The following is a 15,599-nucleotide window of genomic DNA, read 5'->3' as shown; positions in this document are numbered from 1 at the left end:
AAGTTTGTTACTTGCTTGTTAAGAAAGATTCAAACTTTGAGTTCTAGAATCATATCTTGTGATTTCTTGTGAATCAAGTCATTAATTGTGATTTTAAAAATCAAATCTTTTTTCAAAAACTAATTTCTATCATATCTTTTCAAAAATATCTTCTCATCTTATCTTTTTCAAAAAGTTGGTTTCAAAATATCTTTTCTAACCTCCTAACTTCTTATCTTTTCAAAATTTGTTTCAACTAACTAACTAACTTTTTGTTTGATTCTTAACTTTTTCAAAACTACCTAACTAACTCCCTCTCTCTAATTTTCGAAAATATCTTCCCTCTTTTTCAAAATTTCTTTTTAATTAACTAATTATTCTAATTTTTTATTTTAATTTTCGAAAAAAAAAATTTTACTAACCTTTTTCAAAAACTATTCTCAAAAAAATCACTAACTCTTTTTCAAAAATTGTTTTCGAAAATTCACTTCCCCCTCTCATCTTCTTCTAGTTGTTTATTGATATACTAACATCTTTCCTTCAACTCACCAAAAATCCGAACCCCCTCTCTCTCTGAGTTCAGATTTTCTTTTCTTCTTTTCTTCTACTCACATAAGGGAGCCTTTGTGCTTGGGCAAAAAGGATCCATACTATTATTATTTTTTCTGTGCCCTCTTCTTTGTCATATGAGCAGGAGCAAGGATAAGAACATTCTTGTGGAAGCAGATCCAGAACCTGAAAGGACTCTGAAGAGAAAATTAAGAGAAGCTAAATTACAACAATCCAGAGATAACCTTTCAGAAATTTTCGAACAGGAAGAGGAGATGGCAGCCGAAAATAATAATAATGTAAGGAAGATGCTTGGTGACTTCACTGCACCTAATTCTAATTTACATGGAAGAAGCATCTGCATTCCTGCCATTGGAGCAAATAACTTTGAGCTGAAACCTCAATTAGTTTCTCTGATGCAGCAGAACTGCAAGTTTCATGGACTTCCATCTGAAGATCCTTTTTAGTTCTTAACTGAATTCTTGCAGATATGTGATACTGTTAAGACTAATGGAGTAGATCCTGAAGTCTACAGGCTCATGCTTTTCCCTTTTGCTGTAAGAGACAGAGCTAGATTATGGTTGGATTCTCAACCTAAAGATAGCCTGAACTCTTGGGATAAGCTGGTCACGGCTTTCTTAGCCAAGTTCTTTCCTCCTCAAAAGCTGAGCAAGCTTAGAGTGGATGTTTAAACTTTCAAACAGAAAGAAGGTGAATCCCTCTATGAAGCTTGGGAAAGATACAAATAGCTGACCAAAAAGTGTCCTTCTGACATGCTTTCAGAATGGACCATCCTGGATATATTCTATGATGGTTTATCTGAGCTATCAAAGATGTCACTGGACACTTCTGCAGGTGGATCCATTCACCTAAAGAAAACGCCTGCAGAAGCTCAAGAACTCATTGACATGGTTGCTAATAACCAGTTCATGTACACTTCTGAAAGGAATCCTGTGAGCAATGGGACGCCTATGAAGAAGGGAGTTCTTGAAGTTGATACTCTGAATGCCATATTGGCTCAGAATAAAATATTGACTCAGCAAGTCAATATGATCTCTCAGAGTCTGCATGGAATGCAAGCTGCATCCAACAGTACTCAAGAGGCATCTTCTGAAGAAGAAGCTTATGATCCTGAAAACCCTGCAATAGCAGAGGTAAATTATTTAGGTGAACCTTATGGAAACACCTATAACTCATCATGGAGAAATCATCCAAATTTCTCATGGAAGGATCAAAAGCCTCAACAAGGCTTTAATAATGGTGGAAGAAACAGGTTCAACAATAATAAACCTTTTCCATCATCCACTCTGCAACAGACAGAGAACTCTGAACAAAATACTTCTAATTTAACAAACTTAGTCTCTGATCTGTCCAAGGCCACTGTGAGTTTCATGAATGAAACAAGGTCTTCCATTAGAAATTTGGAAGCACAAGTGGGCCAGCTGAGTAAAAGGATCACTGAAATCCCTCCCAGTACTCTCCCAAGCAATACAGAAGAGAATCCAAAAGGAGAGTGCAAGGCCATTGACATAAGCAAAATGGCTGAACCCAATGAGGGAGAGGAGGACGTGAATCCCAAGGAGGAAGACCTCCTGGGACGTCCAGTGATCAATAAGGAGCTTCCCTCTAAGGAACCAAAGGACTCTGAGGCTCATCTAGAGACCATAGAGATTCCATTGAACCTCCTTATGCCCTTCATGAGCTCTGATGAGTATTCCTCTTCTGAAGAGAATGAGGATGTTACTGAAGAGCAAACTGCCAAGTTTCTTGGTGCAATCATGAAGCTGAATGCCAAATTATTTGGCATTGATACTTGGGAAGTTGAACCTCCCTTGTTCATCAATGAACTAAGTGATTTGGATCAACTGACATTGCCTCAGAAGAGATAGGATCCTGGAAAGTTCATAATACCCTGTACCATAGGCACCATGATCTTTAAGGCTCTGTGTGACCTTGGTTCAGGAATAAACCTCATGCCCCTCTCTGTAATAGAGAAACTGGGAATCTATGGGGTGCAAGCTGCTAAAATCTCATTAGAGATGGCAGACAGTTCAAGAAAACAGGCTTATGGACAAGTAGAGGACGTGTTAGTAAAGGTTGAAGGCCTTTACATCCCTGCTGATTTCATAGTCTTGGATACTGGAAAGGAAGAGGATGAATCCATCATCCTAGGAAGACCTTTCCTGGCCACAACAAGAGCTGTGATTGATGTTGACAGAGGTGAAATGGTCCTTCAATGGAATGAGGACTCCCTTGTGTTTAAAACTCAAGGATCTCCCTCTGCATCCATGGAGAGGAAGCAGAAAAAGCTTCTCTCAAAGCAGGGTCAAACAAAGCCCCCACAGTCAAACTCTAAGTTTGGTGTTGGGAGGCCACAACCAAACTCTAAGTTTGGTGTTGAACTCCCATATCCAAACTCTATGTTTGGTGTTGGAGAGTCTCAACAATGCTCTGAACATCTGTGAGGCTCCATGAGAGCCCACTGTCAAGCTATTGACATTAAAGAAGCGCTTGTTGGGAGGCAACCCAATTTTTATTTATCTAACAATATTTTTCTTAGTTATATGTCTTTATAGGTTCATAATCATGTGGAGTCACAAAATAAATATAAAAATTGAAAACGGAATCAAAAACAGCAGAAGAAAAATCACACCCTGGAGGAGCATCTGCCTGGCGTTCAACGCCAGAACAGAGCATGGTTCTGGCGCTGAACGCCCAGAACAAGCATGGTTCTGGCGTTCAACGCCAGAAATGGCAACAAATGGGCGTTGAACGCCCAAAATGGGCACCAACCTGGCGCTGAATGCCCAGAGTTGTGTGCAAGGGCATTTTACATGCCTAATGGGTGCAGGGATGTAAATCCTTGACACCTCCGGATCTGTGGACACCACAGGATCACCTCAAGATCTGTGGACACCACAGGATCATCTCAGGATCTGTGAAACCTCACAGGATCCCTACCCATCTCCTCCATATCTTCTTCTTTTTCTTCTTCTATTCTTTCTTCTTTTGCTCGATGGCGAGCAACATTCTAAGTTTGGTGTGGTAAAAGCATAAGCTTTTTGTTTTTCCATTACCATTGATGGCACCTAAGGCCAGAGAAACCTCTAGAAAGAGGAAAGGGAAGACAAAAGCTTCCATCAAGGGTCTATAGCTCAGTGGTAGAACATTTGACTGCAAATCAAGAGATCCCTGAGATACCTCAGGGGATACATTTTCTTCCACACAATTATTGGAAGCAACTAAGGGTGGAACATCAAGAGCACTCCATCATCATTCATGAAATTAGAGAAGATCAAAAAAGCAATGAGGGAGGAGCAACAAAGACAAGGAAGAGACGTAGAAGAGCTCAAGGACATCATTGGTTCCTCAAGAAGGAAACACCACCATCACTAAGGTGGATTCATTCCTTGTTCTTATTTCTTCTGCTTTTCGTTTTTTTCTATGTTATGTGCCTAATTGTGTTTGTGTCTTCATTACATGATCATTAGTAGTTAGTAACTTTGTCTTAAAGTTATGAATGTCCTATGAATCGATCACCTCTCTTAAAATAAAAACTGTTTTAATTCAAAAGAACAAGAAGTACATGAGTTTCGAATTTATCCTTGAACTTAGTTTAATTATATTGATGTGGTGACAATGCTTCTTGTTTTCTGAATGAATGCTTGAACAGTGCATATGTCTTTTGAAGTTGTTGTTTAAGAATGTTAAATATGTTGGCTCTTGAAAGAATGATGACTAGGAGACATGTTATTTGATAATCTGAAAAATCATAAAAATGATTCTTGAAGCAAGAAAAAGCAGCAAAGAACAAAGCTTGCAGAAAAAAAAATAGGCAAAAAAAAAAGAAAGAGAAAAAGCAAGCAGAAAAAGCCAAAAGCTCTTAAAACCAAGAGGCAAGAGCAAAAAGCCAATAACCCTTAAAACCAAAAGGCAAGGGCAAATAAAAAGGATCCCAAGGCTTTGAGCATCAGTGGATAGGAGGGCCTAACGGAATAAAATCCTGGTCTAAGCGGCTAAACCAAGCTGTCCCTAACCATGTGCTTGTGGCGTGTGGGTGTCAAGTGAAAACTTGAGACTGAGCGGTTAAAGTCAAGGTCCAAAGCAAAAGAAGAGTGTGCTTAAGAACCCTGGACACCTCTAATTGGGGACTTTAGCAAAGCTGAGTCACAATCTGAAAAGGTTCACCCAATTATGTGTCTGTGGCATTTATGTATCCGGTGGTAATACTGGAAAACAAAGTGCTTAGGGCCACGACCAAGACTCATAAAGAAGCTGTGTTCAAGAATCATCATATTGAACTAGGAGAATCAATAACACTATCTAAACTCTGAGTTCCTATAGAAGCCAATCATTCTGAACCTCAATGGATAGAGTGAGATGCCAAAACTATTCAAGAGACAAAAAGCTATAAGTCCCGCTCATTTGATTGGAGCTATGTTTCATTGATAGTTTGGAATTTATAGTATATTCTCTTCTTTTTATCCTACTTGATTTTCAGTTGCTTGGGGACAAGCAACAATTTAAGTTTGGTGTTGTGATGAGCGGATAATTTATACGCTTTTTGACATTGTTTTTAGTATGTTTTTAGTAGAATCTAGTTACTTTTAGGGATATTTTCATTAGTTTTTATGTTAAATTCACATTTCTGGACTTTACTATGATTTTGTGTGTTTTTCTGTGATTTCAGGTATTTTCTGACTGAAATTGAGGGACTTGAGCAGAAATCAGATTCAGAGGTTGAAGAAGGACTGCTGATGCTGTTGGATTCTGACCTCCCTGCACTCAAAGTGGATTTTCTGGAGCTACAGAACTCGAAATGGCGCGCTTTCAATTGCGTTGGAAAGTAGACATCCAGGGATTTTCAGCAATATATAATAGTCTATACTTTAGCCAAGAATAGACGACATAAACTGGCGTTCAACGCCAGCTTTCTGCCCAAATCTGGTGTCCAGCGCCAGAAAAGGAGCCAAAACCAGAGTTGAACGCCCAAACTGGCACAAAAGCTGGCGTTCAACTCCAAGAAGGACCTCTACACGTGCAACACTCAAGCTCAGCCCAAGCACACACCAAGTGGGCCCTGGAAGTGGATTTATGCATCAATTACTTACTCATGTAAACCCTAGTGACTAGTTTATTATAAATAGGACCTTTTACTATTGTATTAGACATCTTTGGACGCCTGGTTCTTAGATAAGAGGGGCTGGCCATTCGGCCATGCCTGGACCTTTCACTTATGTATTTTTAACGGTAGAGTTTCTACACTCCATAGATTAAGGTGTGGAGCTCTGCTGTTCCTCAAAGATTAATGCAAAGTACTACTGTTTTCTATTCAATTCATCTTATTTTGCTTCTAAGATATTCATTCACACTTCAACCTGAATGTGATGAACGTGACAATCATTATCATTCCCTATGAACGCGTGCCTGACAACCACTTCCGTTCTACCTTCGACTGAATGAGTATCTCTTAGATATCCTAACCAGAATCTTCGTGGCGTAAGCTAGAATGATGGCGGCATTCAAGAGAATCTGGAAGGTCTAAACATTGTTTGTGGTATTCCGAGTAGGATTCAATGATTGGATGACTGTGATGAGCTCCAAACTCGCGATTGCAGGGCGTTAGTGACAGACGCAAAAGGATAGTAAATCCTATTCCAGCATGATCGAGAACCGACAGATGAATAGCCGTGCCGTGACAGGGTGCGTTGATCATTTTCACTGAGAGGATAAGATGAAGCCATTGACAAGGGTGATGCCTCCAGACGATTAGCCGTGCCGTGACAGGGCATTGGATCATTTTCCCGAGAGATGACCGAAAGTAGCCGTTGACAATGGTGATGTATCACATAAAGCCAGCCATGGAAAGGAGTAAGACTGATTGGATGAAGATAGTAGGAAAGCAGAGGTTTAGAGGAATGAAAAGCATCTCCATTCGCTTATCTGAAATTCCTACCAATGATTTACATAAGTACCTCTATCCCAATGATTTGCAAGATGACCATAGCTTGCTTCATACCAACAATCTCCGTGGGATTCGACCCTTACTCACGTAAGGTATTACTTGGATGACCCAGTGCACTTGCTGGTTAGTTACACGGAGTTGTGAACCATGGTCTTGGCTCCATATTTTTGGCGCCATTACCAGGGAAAGAAAGAGCAATGAATCTTACATAATTATAGTGTAATCACGATTCCGCGTACCACTAACTTAAGCATCGGAGTCTCTTGCAGGTACCCCCACCCTCCGGTGACCAAGGATCAGAAGTGCCGCCAGTCCAACAAGTCGGACACGACAGCTCCGGTCGCCACCCCCTGCCGTACCCGTCATCTCTGACCAGTACAGAAGATCTCGTCCGAGATCGACCTACAGTTTCAGGTAACCCTCGGAACATTGGCGCCGTTGCCGGGGAACCTGGAAGTCATCCCATCACCATGGCGGATGACCATGACAACGATCACGATTCAGATCTAGAAGATAGAACACCGCACAAAAATGCAGACACTACGCTGAAAGATACCCCTGAATCTAACGGAGACAAAAACTCATCAAATCCGGGAGTAATAGAAGCGCTTCAAGATCGTTTAAAGCAACTTGAAAAAGAAAGCTAGCATCAACGAGAAGTTGGCAAGGATCTACAGAGAGAGGTAAGGCGACGTCAAGAATTAGAAGATAAACTCCTACAACTCGAAGCCGATCTCAAAGCAAAAGCTACCCGGACCACCCCTGAAGACAATTCACGCAAAGATCAAGATCCATTCACTAGGGAAATCATGAAAACTAAATTTCCTAAGGACTTCAAACTCCCGAATATGACTTTGTATGATGGTACTATAGATCCCAACCATCACCTCAGCAACTTCAGAAGTAGAATGTACTTCACCGACGCCTCAGATGCCGTTCGCTGTAAAGCTTTTCCAACGACTCTCACGAAGACAGCAATTAGATGGTTCGAAAACCTACCTCCAAAGTCTATCTCAAGCTTTGACGACCTAGCCAAAAAATTTCTGGCCAGATTCTCCATCCAAAAAGACAAGGCTAAGCACGCCCCCAGTCTACTAGGGATCAAGCAAGGAGATCAGGAAAGCCTTCGCAACTACATGGAAAGATTCAACAAAACATGCCTAGATATACAAAGCTTGCCAACAGAGGCTGCCATCATGGGCCTCATCAATGGCCTATGAGAGGGACCTTTTAGCCAATCTATATCAAAGAAATACCCCACATCTCTAGATGAAGTACAAGAGCGAGCGGAGAAATACATCAACATGGAAGAAAACTCTCGGTTAGGAGAAACCTCAAAGTCCGGATTCCCCTACCGAGACAAAGATAAGGAGTCCAAAAAGAAGGAAGATCGACAAGGGGAAAAAGTTAAAAAATATCATAATTACACCCCCCTTCGGGTGTCTCTTGTGGATGTGTACAAGGAAGTCTGCCACACAGAAAAAATACCCCCAGCTCGACCACTCAAAGGCAAAAAAGGAGGAGGAAACCGAAACGAGTATTGTGAATACCATCGTGTCCGTGGACATTCCACCAACGAATGCTTCGATCTAAAAAATGTCATTGAAACGTTAGTGAGAGAAGGAAAACTAGATTGGTATTTGGCCACCCGAGACGATGAGCAAAGAAAAAGAATAAGGAATGAGGAGGTCGGACGAACTGAACGATCACCTCGTACGCCAGAAAGACATGTTCATATGATACACGGAGGATTTGCAGGAGGAGGAATCTCCAAATCATCCCGCAAAAGATATCTTAAAGAAGTATATCATGTCGAAGGAAAGGAGGAAGCACCCGACATCCATGCAATTACGTTCACCAAAGAAGACGCATCCAGTATCATCCCAGGACTCGACGATCCCATGTTCATCACCATCATACTGGCAAACACCAATCTCCACCGCACACTAATAGACCAAGGGAGCTCCACCGACATCTTATTCAAAACTGCCTTCTACAAGCTCGGCTTAGAAGAAAAGGAGCTTAAAGCATACCCGAACAGCCTGTTCAGACTGGGAGATACCCCAGTACAACCACTGGGATACGTGGCACTACATACAGCCTTCGGAAAAGGGAACCAATCCAGAACACTCAAGATAGACTACATCGTGATCGACTGATGAGCGGATATTTTATACGCTTTTTGGGGTTAATTTCATATAGTTTTTAGTATGTTTTAGTTAGTTTTTAGTTTATTTTCATTAGTTTTTAGGAAAAATTCATATTTCTGGACTTTACTATGAGTTGTATATTTTTCTGTAATTTCAGATACTTTTCTGGCTGAAATTGAGGGAGCTGAGCAAAAATCTGATTCAGGCTGAAAAAGGACTGCTGATGCTGTTGGATTCTGACCTCCCTGCACTCAAAGTGGATTTTCTGGAGCTATAGAACTTGAAATGGCGTGCTTCAAATTGCGTTGGAAAGTAGACATCCAGGGCTTTCCAGAAATATATAATAGTCCATACTTCGCTCAAGGATAGACGACGTAAACTGGCGTTCAAAGCCAGTTCTCTGCCCAATTCTGGCGTCCAGCGCCAGAAAAGGATTAAAAGTTGGAGTTCAACGCCAGAAATGGATCCAAACCTGGCGTTGAACGCCCAAAATGGCCTTATGCACGTGAATTGCTTAAGTCTCAGCCCCAGCACACACCAAGTGGGCCCCAGAAGTGGATCTCTATACCATCTGTTATAGTTTACTCAATTTCTGTAAACCTAGGCTACTAGTTTAGTATTTAAACAACTTTTAGAGACTTATTTTGTATCTCATGACATTTTATATCTAAACTTTGTACTCTTTGACGGTATGAGTCTCTAAACTCCATTGTTGGGGGTGAGGAGCTCTGCTGTGTCTCAATGAATTAATGCAAGTATTTCTGTTTTCTATTCAAACATACGTGTTCCTATCTAAGATATCCATTCGCGCCTAACTATGGAGAAGGTGATGATCAGTGACATTCATCACCTTCCTTAATCCATGAACGTGTGTCTGACAACCACCTCCGTTCTACATCAGATTGAATGAATATCTCTTAGATTCCTTAATCAGAATCTCCGTGGTATAAGCTAGATTGATGGCGGCATTCATGAGAATCCGGAAAGTCTAAACCTTGTCTGTGGTATTCCGAGTAGGATTCAGGGATTGAATGACTGTGACGAGCTTCAAACTCGCGAGTGCTGGGCGTAGTGACAGACGTAAAAGGAGGGTGAATCCTATTACAGCATGATCGGGAACCTCAGATGATTAGCGGTGCTGTGACAGAGCATTTGGACCATTTTCACAAGAGGAGGGGATGTAACCATTGACAACGGTGATGCCCTAACACACAGCTTGCCATAGAAGGACGTGCGTGCGTGAATCAGAGAACAGAGGAAAGCAGAGATTCAGAAGACAAAGCATCTCCAAAACTCCAACATATTCTCCACTACTGCATAACAAGTAACTTTTAACCCATGCTCTCTTGTTCATTCGTAATTCAACTGATAAATATAATTGACTTCCTGACTAAGAATTGCAAGGTAACCATAGATTGCTTCAAACCAACAATCTCCGTGGGATTCGACTCTTACTCACATAAGGTATTACTTGGACGACCCAGTGCACTTGCTGGTTAGTGGTACGAGTTGTGAAAAGTGTGATTCACAATTCGTGCACCAAGTTTTTGGCGCCGTTGCCGGGGATTGTTCGTGTTTGAAAAACTGAAGGTTTATTTTATTTCTTAGAATAGGAAAATTTTTCTTTTTGGTTTAGAGTCTCTTATTATTGTTCTTGGTTAAAAATATCCTTCTTCAAAACAAGTGTTACATTTACTGCTCAATTGGTTAGAGTGTTGGTCTGAGTCCGTGGCAGTTTGGTATACTTTTCTTTTAAAAATCTTTTTCAAAAATAATTTTTATATTAAATCTAGTGCCAAACTTTAAGTTTGGTGTTTTCTTGTTGATTTTTCTGTGTTTTTCGAAAATTTTAGCTTGGTTTTCTAAAAATTTTAAGTTTGGTGTTCTTTCTTCATGTGCTTGTGTTTTTGTGAGTCTTCAAAGTGTTCTTGAGTTTTCCTTGTGTCGTGATCTTAAAATTTTAAGTTTGGTGTTCCTTGGTGTTTTTCCTCCAAAATTTTTGAAAACAAGGAGCATTAGATTTAGCAATTTTGAGTCTCGTGCTATTTTAGTGTTTTTCTCTTTCCTCACTAAATTCAAAAATATATTTTCTCTCTAATTTTAAAACAAATTTTCGAAAATCATTTTAAGAAAAAAAAATTTAAAATCTTTTCCAAATCATATCTTTTTCAAAACTTCCTTACCACTTTCACTCCCCTCATTTTTTTCGAAAATCTTCACCTATTTTTATTTATTTTATTTTAATTTATTTTATTTTCGAAATAAATAAATAAATAAATAAATAAATAAATAAATAAATAAATAAATAAATAAATAAATAAATAAATAAATAAAAATAAAAATATTATTTTTTACATCATCTCCCTTTCTCCATCATGGATCTAAGTGGAAATGAACAGTCCAGGAGGACTCTGGGGTCATATTCTAACCCATCTACTGCTTCATATGGGAGTAGCATCTGCATACCCTCCATTGGAGTCAGTAGCTTTGAGTTAAATCCTCAGCTCATTATCATGGTGCAGCAAAGTTGCCAGTATTCCGGTCTTCCACAGGAAGAACCTACAGAGTTTCTGGCACAGTTTCTACAGATTGCTGACACAGTACATGATAAAGAAATAGATCAGGATGTCTACAGACTATTACTGTTTCCATTTGCTGTAAAAGATCAAGCTAAGAGGTGGTTGAATAACCAACCTAAGGCCAGCATAAGGACATGGAAACAGCTGACAGAAAAATTCCTGAATCAATACTTTCCCCCAAAACGGATGACACAGCTAAGGCTAGACATCCAAGGCTTTAAACAAGGAGATAGTGAATCTCTTTATGATGCCTGGGAGAGATACAGAGAAATGCTATGAAAATGCCCTTCTGAAATATTTTCAGAGTGGGTTCAGTTAGACATCTTCTATTATGGGCTTGCTGAAGGAGCTCAGATGTCTCTAGATTACTCAGCTGGTGGATCTATCCACATGAGAAAGACAATTGAAGAAGCTCAAGAGCTCATTGATACAGTTGCCAGGAATCAGCATCTGTACCTAAGCAGTGACCCTTCCATGAAAGAAGAGGTTAAAACAGTAACTGCTGAACTCAGTCCTGTAAAACAAGCTGCTGAATTCAATCAGCAATTGGACTTTCTAACAAAGCAGTTAGCCGAATTCAAAGATAGACTACAAGAGATAAGGATGGCTAATATACATATGGACGAACAGTTTAAGCAAACAAAGCAGCAGCTGTCAAGGCAAATAACAGAAGAATACCAATTAGTTCAACTAAGAAGTGGGAAAACATTAAATACCCCACCTCAAGGCAGCAAAAAGCCGAGAAATGAGCAAACCACCCAAAATTCACCTGAGGACAGTAAGAGCCTAGGGAAAAGTAATTCTGGAACTAAAACGCTAGAAATTTGGTGGAAGGCTGGCGCTGAACGCCCAGACCATGATCAGGACTGGCGTTCAACGCCAGAAACAAGGCAGGACTGGCGTTCAACGCCAGAAATAGGCAAGGATCTGGCGTTGAACGCCCAAAATGGGCAAGATCTGGCGCTGAACGCCCAAAATGGGCACAGTTCTGGCGTTCAGACGCCAGGAACAGACAAGGAGTTGGCATCTAACGTCACTCCAGTCTCTAACTCTGGCACTCAATTTCCAGTGAGGGATCAGACACACACAAATGCTGAAAGCAACCCCTCTAAAAAGGCTTCTTCAACCACTTCTGTAGGCTATAAACCTGCAGCAACTAAGGTTGAAGAATATAAAGCCAAGATACCTTATCCTCAAAAACTCCGGAAAGAGGAGCAGGATAAGCAATTTGCTCGCTTTGCAGATTATCTCAGGACTCTTGAAATAAAGATTCCATTTGCAGAAGCACTTGAGCAAATACCTTTTTATGCCAAGTTCATGAAAGAGATCTTGAGTCATAAAAAGGATTGGAGAGAAACAGAAAGAGTTCTCCTCACTGAAGAATGCAGTGCAGTCATTCTGAAAAGCTTTCCTGAGAAGCTCAAAGACCCTGGGAGTTTTCTGATACCATGCATATTAGAAGGTCAATGCACCAAGACAACTTTATGCGATCTTGGGGCAAGCATCAACCTAATACCTGTATCCACTATCAGAAAGCTTGGCTTAACTGAAGAAGTTAAACCAACCAGGATATGTCTCTAACTTGCTGATGGCTCCACTAAATACCCATCAGGCGTGATTGAAGACATGATTGTCAGAGTTGGGCCATTCGCCTTTCCCACTGACTTTGTTGTGCTGGAAATGGAGGAGCACAAGAGTGCTACTCTCATTCTAGGAAGACCCTTCCTGGCAACTGGACGATCCCTCATTGACGTCCAACAGGGGGAAATAACCCTGAGAGTCAATGATGATGAGTTTAAGTTGAACGCTGTCAAAGCCATGCAGCATCCTGACACATCAAAAGACTGCATGAAAGTTGATCTCATTGACTCTTTGGTAGAAGAGATCAACATGGCTGAGAGTCTCGAATCAGAGTTGGAAAACATCTTTAAAGATGCTCAGCCTGATTTAGAAGAGTCAGAGGACATGAAAGAGCCTCTGAAAATTCTTCTGGAAGAAGAAAAACCTCCTAAACCCGAGCTCAAGCCATTACCACCATCCTTGAAATATGCATTTCTGGGAGAAGGTGACACTTTTCCAGTGATCATAAGCTCTGCCTTAAATTCACAGGAAGAGGAAGCACTTATTCAAGTGCTAAGGACACATAAGACAGCTCTTGGGTGGTCCATAGGTGACCTTAAGGGCATAAGCCCAGCTAGATGCATGCACAACATCTTATTGGAGGATAATGCTAAACCAGTGGTTCAACCACAGAGGCGGCTAAATCCAGCCATGAAAGAAGTGGTGCAGAAAGAGGTCACCAAACTACTAGAGGATGGGATTATTTATCCTATTTCTGATAGCCCCTGGGTGAGCCCTGTCCAAGTCGTCCCAAAAAAGGGAGGCATGACAGTGATTCATAATGAAAAAAATGAACTGGTTCCTACAAGAACAGTTACAGGGTGGCGCATGTGTATTGTCTACAGAAGGCTCAATACAGCCACCAGAAAGGATCATTTTCCTTTACCATTCATAGACCAGATGCTAGAAAGACTAGCAGGTCATGATTATTACTGCTTTTTGGACAGCTACTCAGGCTATAACCATATTGCAGTAGATCCTCAGGATCAAGAGAAAATAGCATTCACATGTCCATCTGGAGTGTTTGCTTATAGAAGGATGCCATTTGGGCTATGTAATGCGCCTGCAACCTTCCAGAGATGCATGCTCTCTATTTTCTCTGATATGGTGGAAAAATTTATGGAAGTCTTCATGGATGACTTCTCAGTATATGGAGACTCATTCAGCTCCTGTCTTGATCACCTGAAACTTGTTCTGAAAAGATGCCAAGAGACCAACCTAGTTTTAAACTGGGAAAAATGTCACTTCATGGTGACTGAAGGGATAGTTCTTGGGCATAAAATCTCAAACAAGGGAATAGAGGTGGATCAAGCAAAAATAGAGGTAATTGAAAAATTACCACCACCTGCCAATGTTAAGGCAATCAGAAGCTTTCTGGGGCACGCAGGATTCTATAGGAGGTTTATAAAGGATTTTTCAAAAATCACAAAACCTCTAAGCAATCTGCTAGCTGCTGACATGCCATTTGTGTTTGACACAGAGTGCCTGCAGGCGTTTGAAATGCTGAAAGCTAAGCTGGTCACAGCACCAGTTATTTCTGCACCAGACTGGACATTACCATTTGAGCTAATGTGTGATGCCAGTGATCATGCCATTGGTGCAGTGTTGGGACAGAGGCATGACAAGCTTCTGCACGTCATTTATTATGCTAGTCGCGTTCTAAATGATGCCCAGAAAAATTACACAACCACAGAAAAAGAATTACTTACAGTGGTTTACGCCATTGACAAGTTCAGATCATACTTAGTAGGATCAAAAGTGATTGTGTATACTGATCATGCTGCTCTTAAATATCTACTCACAAAGCAGGATTCAAAACCCAGGCTCATCAGATGGGTGTTGCTTCTGTAAGAGTTTGATATAGAAATAAGAGACAGAAAAGGGACAGAGAACCAAGTGGCTGATCATCTATCCCGGATAGAGCCAGTAGAAGGACGCCCCTCCCCTTTCTTGAGATCTCTGAGACCTTTCCGGATGAGCATTTATTTGCCATTCAGGAAACACCATGGTTTGCCGATATTGCAAACTATAAAACTGCAAGGTTCATACCCAAGGAATACAACAGGATACAAAAGAAGAAATTAATTACTGATGCAAAGTACTACTTGTGGGATGAACCCTATCTCTTTAAGAGATGTGCAGACGGAATAATCCGTAGGTGTGTGCCTAGAGAAGAGGCACAGAGGATCCTATGGCATTGCCATGGATCTCAATATGGAGGCCATTTCGGAGGTGAGCGAACAGCCACCAAGGTCCTCCAATGTGGCTTCTATTGGCCCACACTCTATAAAGATTCTCGAGAGTTTATACGTAATTGTGACAGTTGCCAAAGAGCTGGTAATCTGCCTCATGGTTACGCCATGCCTCAACAAGGAATCTTGGAAATTGAGTTGTTTGACGTATGGGGGATTGACTTCATGGGACCTTTCCCACCATCATACTCAAACACTTATATTTTGGTGGCAGTTGACTATGTATCAAAATGGGTTGAGGCCATTGCCACACCCACCAATGATACTAAAACAGTGCTGAAGTTCCTCCAGAAATATATCTTTAGCAGGTTTGGTGTCCCGAGAGTACTAATCAGTGATGGGGGCACTCACTTCTGCAATAAACAGCTTTACTCTGCCATGGTTCGGTATGGAATTTGCCACAAGGTGGCTACTCCATATCATCCGCAAACTAATGGGCAAGCTGAAGTCTCTAACAGAGAATTAAAGAGAATCTTAGAACGGACAGTAAGTACCCGTAGAAAGG

At 40.9% G+C, this 15,599-nt stretch overlaps 1 non-coding gene across 1 annotated transcript; it reads right to left on the bottom strand.

Annotated features, from left to right (window-relative positions):
* Positions 1–1,199: 1,199 nt before the first annotated feature.
* Positions 1,200–1,307, bottom strand: LOC148579652 (small nucleolar RNA R71). Its single transcript, XR_015899702.1, has one exon. It is a non-coding gene; the product is annotated as a small nucleolar RNA R71 (small nucleolar RNA).
* Positions 1,308–15,599: the final 14,292 nt, after the last annotated feature.

The sequence above is a fragment of the Arachis ipaensis genome, chromosome B10 (assembly GCF_059453495.1).
Source record: "Arachis ipaensis isolate K30076 ecotype BB chromosome B10, ASM5945349v1, whole genome shotgun sequence".
Taxonomy (NCBI): domain Eukaryota; kingdom Viridiplantae; phylum Streptophyta; class Magnoliopsida; order Fabales; family Fabaceae; genus Arachis; species Arachis ipaensis.
Note: the sequence above shows the minus strand (reverse complement) of the source record. Positions and strands in the feature narration are given on the sequence as shown.